General features: G+C 38.3%; 1 protein-coding gene across 1 annotated transcript in view; it reads right to left on the bottom strand.

The window, feature by feature from the left end:
* Window positions 1–22,174, bottom strand: part of Agbl1 (ATP/GTP binding protein like 1) — a 791,956-nt gene that overhangs the window by 467,370 nt on the left and 302,412 nt on the right. The gene's annotated exons all lie outside the window — the stretch shown is intronic.

Here is a 22,174-nt window from a genome sequence, read left to right as displayed (position 1 = left end):
TCCCCATGGGAGACCTTGTCTTGGAGGAGGTGGATATGGGGTGTGGGTTGTGAGGAAAGGCTAGGGGGTAGGAAGAGGGAAGATAGGAGGATGGTTGGTATTTAAAATGAATAGAAAAATCTCAATAATTTTTTTAAATAAGAAAAGAATTTGTACTGCTTCTCTGGCAAGGGTGGATGTTGTTGCATCTCTGTTTTGATGAATTTTCTGCATGCGTGTCATTTTTATGTTCTCTCTCACACATCCCCAAATCATACACACACACACACACACACACACACACACACACACACACACACAAACTTGCACACACATTCACATGTTTTGCCTAGGCTTATAATGTCTCTGCATGGTAGGGTGACAGGCAGGAGTGTGGAAGTACAAGGCAGGGAGTTTAGAAATAGCCTAATTTCTGAAGTATGTATTATTTTTAAAATAGTTAATCACATACTGTAGTCCAAGCCACACATAAAAGAGTAGTTATGCACACAAATTGGTCTAGATGGGATGGGTAGGCAAAATGCTGGGTGAGTGGAGTGATATCCACAAGATATGGAGTGGATCTAGAAAGAGTTAGGGTGGGAGTCAATGTGTTCATAACACACTGTATGAAATCATCAAAGAATTAATATTATTTTTATAAATTCAATTTCCCAGGTTCTCCCTGAATCAACAATCATCAACTCTCTCCAAAATGAAAAAAAAAATCAAAATCTGCAGTGGGTAGCTGTGAATTCTGCCTTTAGAAAATACCTCAAGTCATTCTGGTAATAGAACACATTTGAAAATGACCAACAGAAATAATTAGCTTTTTTAACTGGTTATGAAAACACGTTTACTTAAGCCCCACCCTAGAGAGGAGTCACTTACCTAAAGTTACATTCTAGGTTATATTAATGACCTGAAATTTTGCTTGCTGCTTAACCTCTTTAAGCTTATCATTTGTGGCAAACATCTCCACATTAAATTTTATTCACAGCGTGTCAGATTTTCATGCTCAGGTGATCTTTATAATCTCTGATTTACTCGTGTTCAAGAGGGATCGCCATTGGTACTCCAGGGCATCAAGTTAATAGAGTAAAACAATTTAAATTAATATCATAAGGAATTCTCTAGATTCAAGTACACACACTGTACAATGATTGGACCCACTGTAGCATCTCAGTTCAGTGAACTAAGATCAGGGGGATACACTTCTCACACCTCCAAACTAAGTTTTCCTGACCAGTACACTGAATCAAAACAAAAAGAATGAAGAGTTACAAGTTTTAGTTACAGGAGATGCCTGAATTGTCATAGGTCAGAAGCTGCTCTTTACTTTTCAAAGGCTTTGGCTGAGCATACCCTTAGCTTAAGATAATGTCAGTCTATGCACACTTCTCAGGTTTGAAGATGGGCAGATATTCCTCCATTACAAGGAAGAGAGAGAACACTGAATATGAAAAAAAGGATTCTGACACTTGATCTTCAATGAAGTCCTGGAAAACATGAGCAGGGAAGTTCACAGCCCCACAGGACAAGAAGCTGAACTCATAGACAGCAGCAATGAACACAGAGAAGAGCTTAGGGAATCATTCCAACTGTGCCAGCCCAAATTCATTTCACAGTATGACAGGTTATTAGATAAGGAGATGGGGTTTCACAGGCCTTCAGTGGGGAATTTGAAAAGTCTCTCAAGATTTCCTTGCAACTTATATAAAGAAGGATGGCTCAACAGCAGCCCTAAAATAGATTAGAATGTGGTTGAGTGATCATAACTAAATGGATCTGTGTCTTTGGTGATATGCTTTCTAGTATTTTGTCCTTGGTTCACTCAAGTTCAGTAAATGCATCATTGCCATAATAAAAAGATAAAGGAAATTCATGCCAGTGTGAAAGTTCCATGTAAATTAAGAGATAGCCAAATGAAGTGGGGTGAAAGGTTCAAGATCCAAAGTGGTCTCCTAAGAATGAAATCTAATTGAATAAGATTTGGGTAAGTGTGACTTTATGCGCTTGATTCTTCTAAAAAAAAAAAAAAAAAGAAACTACACACTAATAGAGCAGGAAGCAGTTAAGCTAATGGCAATTAATAATAAAAAAGGACTTACATCTTTATTTAACAATAAATGGAACATGAGTTAGCAACATGATTAAGCCATCAAAATTGTTTAAGAAGTCACGTTTCAGGCTTGTGAAAGAGCAGTTGTGTTTTCAGGAAGATTGTGGCATGGTTACCTGAGAATCTGGAAATCTTACTACAATAAATACCTGCATAATCCCAGCTTCCTGAATATGCCCATTTACCTTACAGAGAGTTCTCATACCTTCCTATCACCACCTGTCCCCTACCCCCACCAACACAAACACATACATGTTGGCTAATGTTCACTTCAGATCTCAATGTGGATGCCAGACAGTCATCCTGAAATTGAAGACTATATAATAAGTTGTACTAGTTAACAGTCATCAGATTACTGCTAATAGTAGGGTCCCCTGTTCACTGCTGTCTTTTTACTTCTATAATATGGTCATCATATTCTGCTCATAATCTTATCCACAGCTTGCAAACATCACTCAGTCAAGAGATATTCCATAAATATTTACTGGACAATTGAGTGAAATAATACAGATGATGCTCAAGGCAGTGAAAGAATTTAAAAATGCACAAAAAGGTAAGGAGGAGAAAGAAATGTAGCCCTCTTCACGGAAGTACCCTACCCTGGAACCTATCCCAGGGATGAGCCCCCTCATTGGCTATTCAATTCAAAGTGGTCAGCCATGGAACCATGTACACACAAACAAAAACACTCAGTAGATTGTATATATATTTGTGTGTGTGTGTGTGTATGTGTGTGTGTGTGTATAGCAATAATATTTAAAGAAAAAGAGGCTATCAATTTGAGATGGCAGTCATACAGGAGGGCTCCAAGTGAGAATACCTGAGAGGGGATAGAGGAGAGAAAGGGAAGGGGAAACTGATATGATTCTATTTTAATGAAAATATATTATTTAATGGTTGGGGATTTAGCTCAGTGGTAGAGTGCTTCCTAGTTTGGTCCTGAGCTCCAATAAATGAATGAATGAATGAATGAATGAATGAATGAATGAATGAATGAATATTAAAATTTTTTATTCAAAAAGTAAAATTAAAAAAACATTCTTCATCATAGAGAATGTCCAAATGGAAATTTTCTATTTATTTATCATAGCATTAATAGTAGAATCTTTGAGATACATGTTTTAATGTGGTTCACATCATGGCTTTCCAATAAGTCTATCATTAATGGATATGTCTCTATGGGAAGAAATTAAGGCAGAGTGCAGTGTGGGAGTGCAGGCTGTGTGGTTCCATGGTAGGAATGCCTTAAAGGAATTCAAGAACAGGTGTGAAGAAGGATGAGATGTAAATTTCCTTCAGAGTCCATAGTTGTATGATGATGTTACAGAACTGTATTCATCTATAATTCACATGACCTTTCTCTTTAGGATGATAGGAATCCAATTTTCACCAAAGAGAAATGACATTTGTGGAAACATCAGTACAATGGAGGAGTCAATTGTCTTTTGACTTGATTTCATCTATTCTAGGAAATGAGGTAATCTTTCATAAGTAGCACCAAATCTAAGCTTTTCCCTTCCTCTGTGTGATGAAACTCTGAGTTGAACCAAATGTTTTGGGATACTGTTATAAATGTATTGTCTATTTGATGCTACTTAATGCCTTAACATGACCTGCCAGAGGAGAGTGAGCTATTTCTCAAATATCCATTAGATTACATGCATTATCTCTCAGTCTCTCAGTGGCCAATTCCCGTAAATGGGAACACCCAATAACTCAGTGTCAAGATGGCCAGATTAATAGCTAGATATTGGATTAAATTTTTAAAAGTCTTCTTCCACATTAGATCAGATGGATTCTAGTGTTTTGATTACTGTTGAAGGGAGTCTTGCTGTCTGAGTTTCCTGAGTTACCACCACAAATGATGGGCATTGATGTATGCAATATCTTTCTGGAGAGAGGCCCAGCCTCACCAGGACTCACAAACATTGCAGTTTTTTGTCTTGACATTGGACAAATACAGCCTAAGCTTTGAGCATTTTTCCTTAATACTGCACTTAGGGGGAAGTATTGATCTCAGTTCTGCTGATGATGACTCTCTCAATATCATATTAGCATAGCCCATCTCTTTACTTTATGGGATGTCAAAATCACAATGAATCTCTAGGGAACTTGCCAATATCTACAAATGCTACTCAGAGTACATCTTTGCCTGGAGTGACTTTCCTTTGTTTTACCAAGCACATGAACTGTCAGAGAAGGTGTCTTCTAAAGGAAGGGGCTGTTATTATCATGGTCATTTACATCACTAAGGAAACAATCCACCAGAGAGTAGAGCAACAGCCTCTTTGCCTAAGACCTTTCCAGTCTGAAATTCAGACAAAACATAGCCCAAGAATATGCTAGGAAAATAATACTTATATTTGATTTTTCTACTTTCATTATCCTAACTATAGGTATGATCTCCATGACAGCTAATATGTAACTTAATTTGTATACTTTTATCTTGGCTACTTTAGTAATCATAGAACACTATTAAATATTAGGTACATTGCAAAATGACTCTTTTAACTTACAGTGAAACTACAAAGAAAGTACTGCACTCTACAGAAAAGGATACTGAACTGTGGATGCTGTGCTCTGTCCCTTAGAATGCATGTTAGAACTAAAGAATTCATTGATCATCTGCTTTGCACATACACAGGAAAGTGTCAACAGCCAAAGGGATCTTCCAAGACTGTATCCCTTTTTGGTTGCCATTCTACTTTCTGAGACCTCGATAGAACATTCCATCTTAAGCTGAGCATCCAAAGCTTTTGTAATAATGGTTCCATCACAATTCAATCCTATATAAGCTTCCTTCATTCACTTAAAAGTGTTATTACCAAGGATACAACAAATAAATATTCCATAGCAAGTTATCAGGAGTCCATTTTCCAAATTATCCAATTTAGGGCAAGCTTCTCCTATGAAGCCACAGAGGTAGTAATTGGAACATGCAAGCACTCCTTCGTCAAACTGAACGTTCTTGGCCACTATGCTACAAGCTCCCTCATAGGAAGGCTTCATACCATGTCTTCACCTCAGTTAAATTCATGGAGGAACATTATCCAAGTGAAGGTATCACGAATGTGCCTCAGTGTATGCCAACAATGCTGACCCTGTCCAAGTAACTTTAGGAAATGGCACAGTCTTACCAGTTCCAAGAGAAACTCCATTATAATATTTCAATGGGAGGGACAAGTTCTATAATTTTAAATAAAAGTTGGTTAACCCAAACTTTATTAACCTTTCCAACAGCAGCAACCTCTTAAGTGAAATGCCCATTAGCACCACTCTGTCCCTTAGAACCAGTCTAGAAATGCTGGACTGGAGACACTGCCACTCTTGCAAGCCTTCTCACTTAAAATTCCTGCTGACATCTGAGGTGACAGGTTTTTAAGATTTTATCCATTTCAATACAGAGTTCTTTGCATTCCCTTTCTTAATGAGTACTTTGTTTTATGGGTACAAAACTTACAATACCATGCATAAGACCATACATAACAACTACCTTACAGAATGGCAATTAGTTAACTTTATATAAAAGGATACATGCAAGTATTAACATTTACCAGATAAGTTTATAGGCCTGGATTCTAAATTCAACTCTAACATCATAGGGATTAAAAACTAGTGCCATTCTCAGCATATATTTTTTCTCTTCTGAAGTGTAAATCTGTCAATATAAACCAGGAGTCATATATCGGGGTAAAACTTGAAATATCACAGAAACAGGAGAGCTGCCACAGTCACTTCCTTCCTCTTATGTTTCTCTAGTCCAAAAGCACAAAGATCCTGTCTCTGTTCCCACATTATCACGTGCTGTTTCTTCTCTGTACAGACCTCCAGACCTCTATGGTTAACTAGCTCCACCCTCTGACGCTAAGCAAGTTTTATTTGTCAGAACACAAGCAAAATATCACACAACATTCTTCTTTCAATAAAGATAGGCTGGGCTTGCTGACATTGTGAAATGCCTTTCAGCATCAACATCACTTAATTTTATAGTTTCTGGTTCTGTAAAAGATGTAGTATAGGAAGTGGGCAGGTTTTAGTGGCCCAGGCACAGGAAGAGAGGAAGAAAGGAAGGAAGAAAGGAAGAAAGAAAGAAAAAAAGAAAGAAGGAAAGAAAGAAAGAAAGAAAGAAGGAAAGAAAGAAAGAGAGGGGAGACGGAGGGAGGGAGGAAGAAGTGAACTAAAGAAAGAGAAGGAAGGAAGGAGAAGAGAGAAAAGAACTAAGTTCAAGACTTTCCTCGATTATGATTTGATGGAGGCAGTAGCAATAGAGATGGCAATGAAGACAGTGGCTGGGGAGGAGTTACTATATACTGTCTGTATCTATCCTCTGTATTTTCCCAGATTTCAAATGTGGAGATTACTGAGGCATAACCTGGGAGACCACAGGTCATATAATGAAGTAACGAATGCACTTGACATGGCATTGCTAAAGAATTATGTAAGGGTCATGGAAAGAGTATTTTCTGGTGGTTTATTTGTCATGAATTCTCAAAAGTAACTTGCAGGAGGTTTAAGGAACTAAAGAATGGCATTAGACTCTAGTTCAAATAGTATACATTAGGACCAAAAGGACCCTAACGTGACTTAAATTCACAAGGGAAGAAAAATGACTGGAATACCACAAACATGTAGAAATATGACTACCAGAAATAGGATAATAGTCATAACTGATGAAGAAGACTGTTCCTTCCACTGCTGACCATACAAAAACAAAAGTACTTACATTGCATCGGGTTAAAATTAGATTGGCCACTTGTATTTTAACTCTGAGATTGTTCAGCACTAGGCTGTATCCCTAAGGATGAAACATTATGCTTAGAGGTCCATAGTTACTGGGAGAAAGTTACATGAGTACACACCAGTTTAAGAGAAGTTTATCTGCAGATAGAGGAATTATCCATTCCTAGCAGTTTCAAGCTCTGTTGATGATCCAGCTGAATATGCTAAATGTTGCTGTTCCCAACACAGGGCTGTTGACAAGGAGATTTCTCCAGGGATTCTTTGGGCCAATTTCCTCTTTAAAGACCCAAGGCATAAGTCAACTAAGGGTGAGTGTCTGCAAAGCACAATAATAACCACTCTAATTAGGCACCATCTCCTAAGCAGGAAATCAACACAGCAGCAGTGACTCATGCTAGTAAATTAAAAATTTTTAATCCTGCTACAATCACTCCCCTGACATGCTTACCCTTCTTGAAGCTCCTCTCTCGGTTATTTTTTATTTATTGTAATTACTTTAGTAATAAGATTTGTTTTCTTGTTATTATATATGTTACTGTGCAGAATAACTAAAAAAAATAATAGCCAAAAAGAGTTATGTGTCTTATTTATCTCCTTGGCTGTTATTGGGCCAGGGGGAAGGGTGGAGAGCAGGGAGAAGCTGTAAATAGAGAAGAAAGCGTTTGTTGGGGACTGAAGATGTATGGGAGCATATTTGCAAATAGAAAGTATGACAATGAAGGAATAAGCCTAATAATTTAGAAGAGCTAGGTGACTCACAGAGATAAATAACTGGGAAAAGGCAACCTGAAACACAAGGTGAGAAGGGTGGATCTACATGACCAGTGCTTAACTGCTGTCTCTGGCTTTTCTGTGTACAATCCTTGGGTGCTGTGCAGAAGGACCTGGAAGTGGACAATAGTGAGTGGGGCTCTGAGGTGGTTTTCCATAGCCAGCCCTAGAAAGAGAAGTTCCCTCTGGTCCTGATGAGGGGGATTTTTTTCTAATAACCTGGGCCTCTTGCAATTCCAAGTTTTGGGTATATCTGAGAGATAATCTTCAGGATGGTGAGAGGAGATTCCCTGGACCCAAGATCTGGCTCATTACAGGCACCCAGAAAACTCTTCCAGATGTCTTCATGGAGGGAGCTGATGAGAGGCTGACTTCTCAGGGCAAGAAGCCAGGTTTGGAGTCCGTTCTGGTGGGTCAACTAAGTCATTTAAAGACTAAGCATGAAGAGGAGAAAAAGTATTAGTCTCAACTCCGGAAATTTAAGCTGTCTAAAGTGCTATGTTTTAGCTATAATTTACTCAGCTCTATAGCCACTTTCTGATATAGCATAGGCATATGCTATATATGATATCTGGATATACCAAAAAGAGCCTTTCTTCAACCTCATCTCTTCTCTCTGTATGATTTCTGTCCTATCTGGGTCTCTTTGAGAAACTAAGAAATGAAAATCAAGATAAAAATGATTAAACCAGTGTGGCTCAACCACAGAGAAGAGCTTTGATGGTTACACCACTGAGATCCAGGCATCACAGCAGTGAGCAGAACCTCCCTTACTTTGTACAACACAGTTTAAAAGTCCTGTGATATTTGATCATGACACTGAATAGGTGAGGCACAGTGGGTAGGGCTTGTGACCCCATAATAAGTTGAAGGAACAAGGATAGAGAGGTTAAGTAACTTGTCCAAAACCACTCAGCAGAAAGGAAGTTAAGTTTGACCTCAGGCAGGATCTTTTGATCATCTGGTCAGGATTATACACTGTATTACCCCTACAACCACTATAGAAAATAAAGCAGGAACCAGGACAAAGGATAACAAAAACTGCCCCCTTTGAGAAAGGCAATGTGATCTTATGATAGACTCTCCTTCCCGTCACAAAGCAGAGATACCTCACAATGAGATTTGAGATTAAATAACAGTTTTGTAAAAGCATCCTGTTTTGGCAGGGATGTGAGGGCTATGCTTCCCACTTCCATCCATAGAATTATCTGGATTTTAGGAGGCCTGGTATTTCACTAATCACATGGTAGATGGAATGGAAGTTGAAAAAACTACAACAAGAGTTGTTCCAGAGTGACTGCTAAGTATATGTTGACAGAAAGTGTTAGAAGTTGGGGATGCTCTGAGGACACATGTCTAAAGGGGATATTGAGAATGAAGGATACTGTCATGAGCCTCCTGTCATCCATCCTGCTATCCCTGCTCCCATTTCGTTCCCCTCTAAGAGGGCTGCAGAGGAGGCAAGACAGGAGTGACATTGGAATGCAGTCAAACATCAGAACTTGATCAGCCAATGAAGGATCAAAACATTTAACAAAACAAACACATTTTCCCAAGAGCCTCAGTCCCCACTTGATCAATGATTTCGCAACACTGGCTCATTTTTAATTTAATACTTCTGGGAAGTGAAAGGTGGGGGGAACCCATCAACTACCGGCACAGTTGGCAAGAGCTGGGTATTAGCAGTTGGCAGCATTTATTATCGCTGTTTATGAGGGCATAAATTAGGTTTATGCTGATATAATTAATAACCCTAAATTTGGGAATAATAAATAGTAATATTTATTCAAATCAGAAATGTCTGTGAAAGGCAAATGGAGTCCTAAAGCACCTGATTCCATCTCCATGTGCAGGCAATGAAGGAAGCCCTTGAGGGTGCACTCCCAGAACTTCCAGTTCTGCATCCCAAAGTGATACAGCATTGCACGTTATGCTAATGACTTAACAGCAGGACCTTGAGAGTTCCCAGAGCAAATCATTTCCATTCTGATCTCCATGAACAAGTTCATCAGCAAGATTGAGTGTGTCGATTTTCCTCTGCACGAGGGCCCCATTGTTCTGAGCCCACACTGTGCCTGCGGTTTAGGAACAGAGGATTGGCAGTCACAACAAACATGACATTTTTTATGGATTTCCCTGTCTCCTTCCACCTGTCAGGAGAGGTGACAAGAAAGCCCTGCAATTTCCCTCTAGACCATGAGAATTACTGACAGGCATTTGCAAAGAAAGAATTTAAGGCAGAAACAACAACAGAAACCATTTCTTTGATATCTTCTATTTTTAAGTTTAAATTTGTGCCTTTCATTTTATGAAGTCGTAGGGAAAAAAAAAAACTATGGATCAAAATATTCCTCTTATTTGTCCCCTTTGTCTAATAAAATATCTTAGAACACAAAATGGACCGAGAGGCTTCTTCTCTCCTTCTATTTTTCATTGAGGGTGGGAGGTAGATGGAGAAAATTACAGTTTCTCTGACTGGATCAAAGTAACAAATTTTCCCTAGTTTTGTACATAAGCAAGAAAAGAAAAAGAAAAGAAGAGATAAGATGGTCTTTACTCCCCTCCCTCAGAGCCTCCAAACACAGAGATACACAAACAGGGTAGAACCAGAGACTAGACTAACATTTCATCCAAATACTCAAGCTCTGTTCCATGTCCAAAACATAAAATGTTTCTTAAAAATAAATAAAGTAAAACTATTGATCCACTGTTAACTCTGATGTACTATAAACAATACAAAAAATAGAACCAACCCAAATAAAAGCTATGAGATCAACCAGGTGTAATGTGGCACATACCTTTAATTGCAGCACTCGGGAGGCAAAGGCAGATGGATATCTGTGAGTTAGAGGCCAGCCTGGTTTACACAGTGAGTTCAGGACATCCAGAGCGACATAGCAAAACCCTGTCTCAAAGAAAGAAATAAACAAACAATAACAAACCCTATGTGGTCACAGGGTTGAGTCTTCAGTTCAGTGGAAGAGTGCCTACCTGGTTCATGCAGGGCCTTGGTTTGATTTCCAGCACTAAAGGAAGGGAGAGAGGGAGAGAAGAGAGAAAGAAAGGCAGAGAGGTGTGGAAGGGGAGAAGGAGGAAGAAGAGAGGTAAAGGAGGAGGGAAGGATGGAGATGGTTGAAGCTTCAGTCCCCTTTTCAGTTCTCAGGAAGACTAAAGAATTTCTGTTAGAAGGAACCAATGATTGGTGCAGATTAAACTTTCACAGCTTAGAGGGCAAGATCATCAAAGGACCAATGTTTTGTAGACAGGAGCCATTGCAGGGGGTTTGCATTGGCATGCACCAACACTGAAGGAAGAAATTTAAAGCTGAACCTTCAAAAGACAACACTGTGTTTACGCTATCAGCTCCATCTGCCTCTTTCTACAAAACAAACAAAAACCAGGAACCTAAGTGCTTATCTTTCCAAGTCTAAAGAACATACAGCATCTTCTCTCCCTGACTCTTCAGTTTGTGTTTATATATGTCTTCAGAAAGGTATCTTTTCTTTCAGGGTAGGGCGTGGACGCAAAGAGACAGAGAGACAGAAAATGTGTTTAGAATCAAAGAGATAGAGAGACATAGGAACAAAGAAAGTGTCAGCAGCACGCAGACACATGCTGGCAGGCTGGCCATCCTCTGCCCCTTCTTGTCCTTTCTTCTACCTGGAAGAAGAGCCTGGTCCTCCGATCTTGCTTTATCAGAGGATACTGCAGAACTCACATCTGCAGGCATACAAGTGTAGGTCAGGAAACGTATGGAAAAAGGAATCACTCCCTCCCATGCTCTGAAAGTCCTAAAATCATAAATCCTCCCAGCTTAGAGGAAGCCACAGAAGCCAAGCTTATTAAGCCTTAGCCTGCTTGAAACCCAGAAATAAAATCAAGCTCCCTCCATGTCCTTGGCAATTCCTTCAAGAACATAAATGATGAGTAAAAGCAGGAGGAAACAAAAACACTAAGTAATTACTATACCCACAAAGTCAACTGAACTTGGATCCCGAAAGGCTAATATAGAAATTTTCTCTTTTAATTTAACCTGTAGTGAAACACCCCTGTCATGTATATCAATATAACACCCACATACTAAAATTTGACTGACTGTATATCCAAATGAATATATTTATTTCTAATCAAAACCTTTCAGAGCTCTTTCTCTGCTACAACTTCACAAACACGCACACACACACACACACACACACACACACACACACACAAACCACATTTTTTATTTATTTATTTTACTTTATTTATTTATTTAGTTAGTTAGTTAGTTAGTTAGTTAGTTAGTTATTTTTTGGTTTTTTCGAGACAGGGTTTCTCTGTGTAGCTTTGCGCCTTCCCTGGAACTCACTTGATAGCCCAGGCTGGCCTCAAACTCACACTTTAAGAGTTATCAAAATGATCGGGTGCACTCAATGGTGGATTCAATAAACAGACATTAGTCACTTTCCACTTCTTATTTTCTAGCTAGAAACCTTCAAATATCACAAGGATGGTGCACTAGAAGCTGTGATATGATGATGCTGTATAACTTAGAAATTAAATACAAGCTTTGCAACCAGACAAACCTTAATTCAATTACTGAATAACTCCAAAGCTTACATGATGTGTGACAGACCCTGGAGAATGTCACTCAATCCTTTTGCTCAGTTCCTTTTTAATCTGCAAATTTGAGTAAAATGGGGAAGTTGCCAGCTTTTCTGGGACTTTTAGTAATTAGAAGTTACAACTATAAAAAGTTAAAGTCATGTTTATCCTTTCTTACTGACGCAAATACTAATGCTGATAATGTGTAGTGACCACAGGGGTGCAGACAACCAGAACCACCATCCATTTTTACTGGGGACATAAATCTGTGAATTTTATAATACAGGGAATTTGTCCAAACAAACATTAAGCATACAATTTACATCATATTTGATTCTACTGTCTGCACATGAAAATTCATCTTAAGGTAATAGCCAAATAAATTTATTAAAAATATAACAATTCTACCCATCTATACATTGTATATTATGGAGAATTGTTTATTAACTGTGGTCCATTCAATAATCTAAGATTACTATTTATTCTGGAGCTGAAGACCAAACCCAGGGCCTTGTGCTTTCTAGGCAAGCACTCTACCACTGAACTAAATCCCCAACCCCTAAGATTGCAATTTTAAAACTAATAATGATTGCATTCTTCTCCCTGGAAGATTTTGTTAGTCTATAAGTTATGTCATAGACTATATAACCTATGGAAAGCCTAGGTAGATATAGTTATATATTTATATATAAAATATAACTAATAAACTTTGGCTGTCCATTTATGGACAAATAACTAAAGAACCTTTTCCAACAGTTTTTCTGTGGAGTTCTGAGAGAAGCTCTGTTATAAGATTCTATATGAATGACACTCTTTGGAATTATGCAATATAATGCTCTTTGAATTGGAGTATTTTTACCTTTCTTTTTTTAATTTTGTGATTTTTTTTTTAAATTAGCTTACAGATCTATGTGTTTTCATATGGAAGTTTCATAGACATTTTATTTTGGCTGGGTCTCCCTCTTCCTAGTCCCCTCACTTCCTGTCCTCATGCTTTCCACTATCCCCCTTTTCCCCCATTCCTATATATACTAAATTTTCTACAGAGTATAATTTTTTTTTAATTTCTTTGTTCTCGTTATATATGTGTAAGTGTTTTATTTGCATGTATGTATGTGCAGTGCATGTGTGCCTGGTGCTGATGGATGCCAGAAGAGAGCACTTGATTCCCTGGAACTGTTATGGACAGTTGTGAACCGCCATGTAGGTGCTGGGCACTGAAACCAGGTCCTCTGTAAGAGTAGCAAGTGATCTTAACCACAGAGTATAAAACTTTTATCTTGTTAGAACAACAGAAATATTTTCTTTTTTTTTTTTTTTACAAAGAAGTGCCATATACACAGTACTAAGACACATACACTTAAAATGGAACATGAGTGATTTACCCCTATAGCCTCAATGCTTGGAAGATAGAGATAGGAGGATTGATACAAGTTTGAGGCCAGCGTGGATTGCATCATGAGTTCCAAGCCAGACTGGGCTATAGAAATCCTGTCTCAAAGAAATAACCAAACAAAAACAAAAAATAAAACAAGCCAGATGCTATTGCATATTAGGCACTTGATTTGGGGACATTTTTTTATTGTTTATTGTCAAAAGCAGCTCGTCACACACAGTGCCTTGACTCCCTCTCTGGTTTCCACAGAGATCCCATTCATAAAAGCCTCTGAAGAAAAGAGGAAGGCAAGAGGACAAGAAGAGCACGTATCCTGTTACCCGTTTCCAATCAACATGACTGGAGCAACTGCAGACAAGCAGTACTTATCAATAGTACTTCTTCAGCCTCCCATGTACAGGTGCTGAGCTCCTGCCAAGAAACCAGCAGCAAGGACTAAATGCTACTTTGCATCTGGAATTAGGCCTCTCTAGACTCCTTCATCCTCTAGCCTCTGCCTCTTTGCCCACTGAAACCCCAACCAAATCGATCTCCACCCTAGTTTGCTTCCTTTTGCTGTGATAAATATCATGTCCCAAAGCCCCATGTGCTGTGGATACCGCTCTGTGTAAATAAAGTTCTGATTGGCCAGTGGCCAGGCAGGAAGTATAGGCGGGAAAAGAGAGTAGAGAATTCTGGGAAGTAGAAGACTGGAAAGAGACACCGCCAGCCGCTGCCATGGAAAGCAACATGTAAAGATACTGGTAAGCCACAAGCCATGTGGCAAAGTATAGACTAACAGAAATGGGTTAATTTAAGATAGGAAAGGTAGATAACAAGCAGCCTGCCACGGCCATACAGTTTGTAAGCAATATAAGTTTTTGTGTGCTTTCTTGGTTGGGTCTGAGCGACTGTGGGACTGGCGGGTAAGAGAGATTTGTCCTGACTGGGCCAGGCAGTAAAACTCTAACTACACCCATGGGGAAGGAAGGAGTTTATTTGGCTTATACTTCCATGTCAGTGTGTCACTGAGGGAAGGAAGTCAGGACAGGAACTCAAGTAGAAACCTGGAGGCAGGAGGTAAAGCAAAGATTGTGAATGGGTGGAACTTTCTTTCTGTCTCACTTCATCTGGCTAGCTCAACTACCTTTCCTATATGGTCCAAGCCAACCTCCTCAGGCATAACACTGCCTTTAGGGAGTTGGACCCTCCTACATCAATTGAAAAATTAGGAAAATGCCTTGCAGACATGGCCACAGGCCAAATAAGTCTAGACAATTCCTCTACTGGGATTCTCTCTTCCCTAGTGACTCTGGGTTCTGGCACCTGGCCTCTGCCCTTTTTCTTTTCCATCCTCACAGGGAATACCTGTTCCTTCTGTTCTTAATCCTTGGTTTACTTTATCATACCTTGTTGGAGCAATCAGACTTGTATCATTGGTGCAGACCAATCAACCACTGTATGAGCTTGTATCATTCAAATAATCTGGTATCCTGAACATGACACTTTTATGAGTAGAAATCAATGGATCTTTTACAATTTTAATGTCCAAATTTTACTGAGCACAACTCTTTTTTTTTTTTTCATTTCATTCATCATTTATTTAACTTGCTCAAATGTTAACATTTTATATAATGGCTGATGTATAAAATTAAAACACATAATAAAAAAAAAGAACCACTTTTTTAAAAAAACACAAATATAATAAAAAAAAAAAATCTGTCAATGTAGTCCACTAGAGGTATCACCTTCCCTGATTTCAAGCTCTACTACAGAGATAATAGTAATAAAATCCTCATGGTATTGTCAAAAAACAGACAGGTAAATCAATGAAGTTGAATCAAAGACCAGATGTAAACCCACATACCTATAGACACTTGATTTCTGACAAAGAAGCCAAAACTATACCATGGAAAAAAGAAAATATCTTCAACAAATGGTGCTGGTCTAACTCAATGTCAGCATGTAGAAGAATGCAAATAGATCCATATCTGAGCACAACTCTTAAAATGTATTAGCTATTGGACTTGTGATTATCCAGTTATTTGGTGATTTTCACACAGTATGACTGCCAGTTTTACCTTCAACAATTTTGGGCATGGACACTGCCTTAAAATCACAATGGAGAAGCTAAAATAAGATTGAAATGCCTATGAACACTTATAACTGAAGAATAAATGACATAACAGAAGATAACTACTCAAAGAAAATTTAGAATATATTATCATTATAACTATTGTCAATCTCAATTGGCCAGTTAAGAGACTGTCTCCTGTGGCCTCTTCCATGTGGCATATGTCATCTTTTCCCTAAAACCCAAGTGGATCCTCTGGTTATACCAGAATCCTCTCAATTTGAACCTCTCTTCTCTCCCTTAAGGACATATCTTTCAAGAATCTTTCCCTATTCCAGAATAATTTTTCCTTTTCAGGATGATTGACAATGGCAATCATCACCTCACTCAATGAACACAGATAGATCTATCCACTGAGGGACATCTTTGTGAAAACGAGCACCACATATTGCAAAGAAAATAACATCTATGTAAGATATCATTCTGACCAGGTGGGAAGGCAGCCAATAAAAAACTAAGGCTGAATTTCTCACTAGTTACCACTCTTGGGAAGTTCAGATAATATCTTCCATTCTTGTTTGTTCAAATGAAAGGGGGGAAATTTTGTAATTTATAAAAATAGCCTTCTATTTAAATTCAACAAGTCTGAGAAACCAAGTCGAGGAATCCTCTGTGTGTTAGTATATTAAAGATGCTCTAAATACATTGGAAAGTAGAGCTGTGATCACCATAGGAAGAAGCATGGCCAAAGCCCATGTGAGTGATAAAGCAAGCCCTCTGTGACCCCAAATAACAGAGGGGAAAAAGAGCACAAAATGACCAATAGAAGAGGAGTGGCAATAAGTGACTGTAACAATAGGTATTCACAGGCAGCTGAGTGATGTTTACACCCCAAATCTGGCAGTAACAGTAAAGGGTATTGTCTCTCATGGAAAGAGCTGGCAAGAACAGAACATTAAGGCCTAAGCCAGGCTGGGAATTCAAATTCTATGAAGGGGAACTAACAGTGTACCAGCCAGTTGGTTCATCCTGGGCCAAGATGGCAGAAAGCTGGGAAAGGCTTTACCTTAGCTCATCCCAGGAACCCTAAACATGAATGTCTAGATTAATAAAACTAATTTTAGAATCTCTTGGTTGTTGGGGCCAATACTCTCTTTGAATTGCCATCCAAAGTAGGGAAGAGCTGATACATTAAAATTAACCAGGTTTTAGGGAATACAGGCTTGGTTCAAATGCTAGCTAGGTGTGTCACAAGTTCATCATGTAATTTGGGCATGTCTCTGTGTGTGTGAATGGATACATGCATGTGAGTATGGGCAAACGTATGTGTGTATGCCTGTGTTTGTGTATGCATATTACCTGCCTTGTGTGAAAGAGTGCATGTGTAGTTAATATCTGGACTATTTCTTATTCCACTTCTACCTTGAACTTGTTTTGTGATCTCAGATGAGTCATTTCACATTTTTTGGTCTTGGGTTACTTATTGTCTTAAGGGACAGAATATAAATACTGTGTAAGAATCCACTCCAACATCCCAGCTAGAATATTTTATAAATCTATGTTTTAATTTCCTTAAACCTCTAAAACAGTTTAGGAGAGACACAAATTCTACCCTGGGTCTGTAACACCAAGTGTTTAATCTACATCTTATACTTAATTTCTTGTGCTCAAATTTGCTTATCTATAAATTGTCTACAAAAGGACGTACAGTAGTTAAGTCATAGTGAGAATTAAATAAGACAGTATAAGTAAAAGACCTAGGTACTTTCTTGGCCCATAAAAGGTACTGAGTGATTTTTTTTGTTTTTTAGGTCAGGTCTATAAGTGATCTTCTTGTAGTGAGGTAAAGACTTCATAGCCCACGGTAGAATGGACTATTGGCCCTCACTTGTAATGGTCCCAGGATTGTTAAGGTTGTTGAGATTTTTATGTGATTTTTATAGTTTGATTTGTTGCCCCAGTACATCCAGCTATTACACCTGGCTATATTTGCTTGCACTAGGTCCTGTGCTCATTATTGCTGTCTGTGTCTATTCCACGATGCCTTTGGAAGAAGATAATCATGTTCATGGAGTTGTATATACCCTTAGGATCAATATGCTCAGTCTCCTGTGAATAAAGCATTAGGCTCTGTGTTGGTGTTGTGAGAATTATATCATTGCTACCATCAACACCTGAATTTTAAGAATGAAGATCAGGCTTGACTTCTTCCTTCCTTCACTCTCTGCCCATTTATATAGTATCTTTACCTATTTAGCAGCTTGGAAGCCTCTTCCTCTGTTCCAACTATAATCTACCTAGCAGTCCTCCTTCTAACTTAACCTGACTTGATGGCTCCCCATTCTGTTCTACCCTATCCTAGGAAGAATTATGAGTCTCAGAACCACTGCATTAGTCCAGTTTCATTGAGGACTCAGCCTGATGCAGTACATTATCCCAGCCAGCAGATGGGAAATTGTTTCTTTTGGAACTCTTCATAACAGATTCATCTTTGTGTTTGTCTCCCTGTTCAAACTTGTGTTGCTAAGAGATCCTTGACTTGGCAAGACTCACTATATTTTTCTTGCTAGAAATTCCTGGCTGTGTCTCCCCAGCCACTATTATCAAAATCTCCCAGCCATCCTCAGAGGCTCCATCACTGTTGCCACAAAAGGAAACTGCTCTATTATTACACATGTTTGCAAGCTCCATGGAGGTCCATGATAAGTTTTAAATTAAAAGTTTGTTATGGGGTTGGAAAACACACTGATCAGCAAAGCACTTGCCTTGTAAGCATTAGAGGTGAGTTTGGTCCCCAGAACCAACACTAGAAACAAAAATGCCATGTATGACAGCAAGCACTCAAAATTCCAGAACTGGAGAAATAAAACTAGGTAGGTCCCTGGGGCTCCTTGGTCAGTGGGTCTGCTTGGAAAGTCCCAGAACAATGAAATGTAAGAAAAATGGTACATTAGTCAAGGTTCTCTAAAGGAACAAAACTGATAAAAATGTGCATGTGTGTGTGTGTGTGTGTGTGTGTGTGTGTGTGTGTGTGTGTGTATGTGTGCAGTGTATGAAAGATATGTATGATTATATTTATATTTATGTTTATATATGTATTATATAAATATATTAAATATAATATATAAATTATATAATATGCTATATTATATATATATAATGATATTTATGAGAATGACTGACAGGCTGTGGTCCAAATAGTTCAATAATAGCTATATCCCACCCAAATAGCCAAGAATTTAGTATTTGTTCAGTCAACAAGGCAAGGTGTCTCAGCGGGCCCAATCTGGTGTTGGGATGCCAGGGAATTTTGGGAGAGCAGCTGGTCCTCAGTAGTAGAAGTGGATTCTAATACCAATGAAGGAATGTCTCAGCAACAGGACAGATGAACTTGCCTATAAGAGTGAAGGGAAAGCAGGCAAAAAACAAAAAAACCCAAGTTTCCTTCTTCCATGCTCTTATGTAGGGTGCCACCAGAATCCATGTCTCCTGAGCTCAAATGATCTGATTAAAAAAATTCCTCACAGGTTTGCCTAGATTCTTGGGTGTTAGTTGATCCTAGATGTAGTCAAATTGACAACCAAAATTATCCACCATAGATGGTATCTGAGGAACAACATCCAACAGAGTGCTTGAGTCTCCACAGGGATGCACACACATCCACATGCATGAACACCTGAGCATAAGCATGCACAGACAGGCAAACACACAAGGACACCAAGTGGAGTCTAGCTCCATGTGCCATGTCAATGTTTGGAATCACTAATATTATACAAAGATTATCTCCGTATTAGTCAGATATATACAGAGCACCTCTGTTGCTTAAGATCTCTGTTAATAAGCATTATGTCCAGAGAAAAACAGTGACCTTCTAAACATCAGGAATGAAAATAAAAAATAAAGTTTAGGTGAATTGCATTAAGCTTGGAGAATATTTCTCACGGGGAAATCTGAATGTGTACAGGAAAAAATTGATCTGTGAATGAAAGATTGACTACAATAGAGGAAGCTCAAAGAGTCAAGACTGAAGCACAATAAAAGTCACACCCACCTAATTATTCATAAGCACGACCTGACAATGGAATATCAATCACAGAAGTAACTCAAATGAAAGTTAGACGAAGCAGACATTAGGTCTGCTCTGAAATGGGCTCAGGATCTTGAGTTTTAAGCTTTTTATTGTGAAATGCTGTGCATCCCTGGCAGCACTAAGTCCTTTCATAATGATATGGTGTAGCCTGCAGATTATTCTATCTGTGGAAAGCGTTATGATTTCCAATTATTTTTCATCCATCCTTGTTTGTTCAGTCCAAGTGATCTACAAAGTGCTTCAGACTCTATGATGAAAGATGCTGTATAAATAAAAAGAGCAATCAGAGTCATAATAAATAATAGTAATGATGAAGAATGCCCTTGTCACTATGAAGAAGCTGCCCTGCCATTTGGGAAACAAAGTAACCAGCTGTGAGCTGGAAATAATGTGCATACCAGCCAACAGGCTCCTCAGTGACTGAAACCCCATTAACTTTGACCAAAGACCTGGAGCAAGCTCTAATTTGGAGGTATGAGCATTTGAAATAGAAAGAGCTTCAGTGCTTAATTCCTGAGTTTGAATATTGCTTTGGGAATGTGAGACTTTTTTTTTTTTTTTCAAAAAAGTCTATCAGGAGCACATTGATGTCTTACATCAAAGGAGAAAACTGAGCAGATCAAGGGATAAACAGGGGTTCTATTCAGTTAACACTCTGAGTCCAACACTCTTTCCAATCTCTTCCTGACCCCAGACAGTTCCATAGAAAGAGAAGAAGTGAGTCAAATTGGGTAAGAAAGTATCCAAATGGAGTCATGTCCCTCAAGATGCCTTCCTTAGCAATTTTCCATCCATTTACTAGCTAAGAGAGATCGCTAGTAAAAATTCTTGGCTGCTCAAGCAGTGAGCAGCAAGAGATCTACTGTGGACTTAGAGGAACACATGGCAGGAGTCAGATGTACTCTGAGTAGCATTAAAAGACACTACTCCAGAACCTGGTCCAGCCTAAGATCCTAAATTTTCAGTGAAGAACCTGGCCTCCTGACCCTCAATGCAGTCAGCATTGAGAAAAAGGATCTTGTGGTCCTCATCAAAAAAATCTCCACCTAGTAAACACATAAATGAATGAATAAATGAATGCATAAGCAAGAAAGGAAATAAATAAACAACAGCTGTGAACTACTGAGTTAACCCAGCTGTAATAACCTAATACACTAAATGCAGATTGATATACTTTCTTTTCTTTCATCTTTTCTTCTCTTCATTTGTACTTCTTTCTTTCATTCTTTCTTTTTTGTATTTCCTATAAGTAGTACTATTATAGTCTATAGCTTTGGTTTGTTTGCTTTGATATGCTTTGTAGATGTAATGATCTTATTAAATAAGAAACATAGAGCCAAATGCAGAGTTAAAAGCCCAAGAGGTCAGAGCAGTAGCTAAGAGCTGAGACTACTTCCTGTGTATCTGTCTTTTTATTGGCTTTCTCTTCTGCCTTCTCATTGGTTGTAAACCCAACCACATGACCTCCTCATCACTGCCTGTTTATACAGACCTCCAGGTCTCTATGGTTGGTATTGAGATTAAAGGCATGTGTCTCCAAACTGGCTATGTCCTTAAACACACAGACTCTGCCTGCCATGTAATCAGATTAAGGGCATGCACGACCACTGCCCAGCTTCTGCTATGGCTTACTACTAGCTCTGACCCCCAGGCAACTTTATTTATTAACATACAAATAAAATCACATTTCAGCACAAATGAAATATCACCATAATGCTTTGTCACATTTCAGGTTTTAGATTTAGGCTGTTCCTTTTATATTTCTAATCATCGTATTTTTAACACTTTAAATTTAATCTGTCTTTATACTAATCAAAAAAAAGTAGTCTATTGGAGTTGTTTAACATTTTATTACCTTTCTTAAAGGAATTAACCATTTTATCTTTCTTACATTATTTTTATTTGTTTAAATCATTTAATCATTTGTAAGTTTTAGTGTTTCTTTATGATTCTTTTTATTTGTTGTTTTTCACCACTTTGCTATCACTTTGTTTTTCTAAACTTAATTTTTGATTCTTTGCTAATGTTGTTTTAAAATATGATTTTCATTTTAGTCTTTGAAATAATATTTTTCCTCTCAGCATTTTTTATTCATCTTTCATTTTGTTGATCCATAGGGCAGAATCCTTATTCTTCTAGGAAAAAAAAGCCATCTATTACTAAATAAGGCATCCAAACAGTTATCTGTAAAAGTTAGTCCCACCATACCCTGGTTGTGTGATCCTGGGGACTAGCTCAGACTCTGATCCCTTCTGACCGATGTCATCAAATGAAATAGTCTTATTCCCTGATACATCCTAAAGGTACACAGCAGCAGAGTGAAAATTAGGATACCACACTTCCTTATTCCAGGCAGCATTCCATTTCATTAAAGTGAAATTCTTAAATATATCCAGAAACAAGTAAAATATAACTGAATAAGTACTTCTTTGCACTAGA

This window comes from Onychomys torridus, chromosome 1 (assembly GCF_903995425.1).
Source record: "Onychomys torridus chromosome 1, mOncTor1.1, whole genome shotgun sequence".
NCBI lineage: Eukaryota > Metazoa > Chordata > Mammalia > Rodentia > Cricetidae > Onychomys > Onychomys torridus.
The sequence above is the reverse complement of the archived record's forward strand: the minus strand, read 5'-3'. Positions and strand labels throughout refer to the sequence as shown.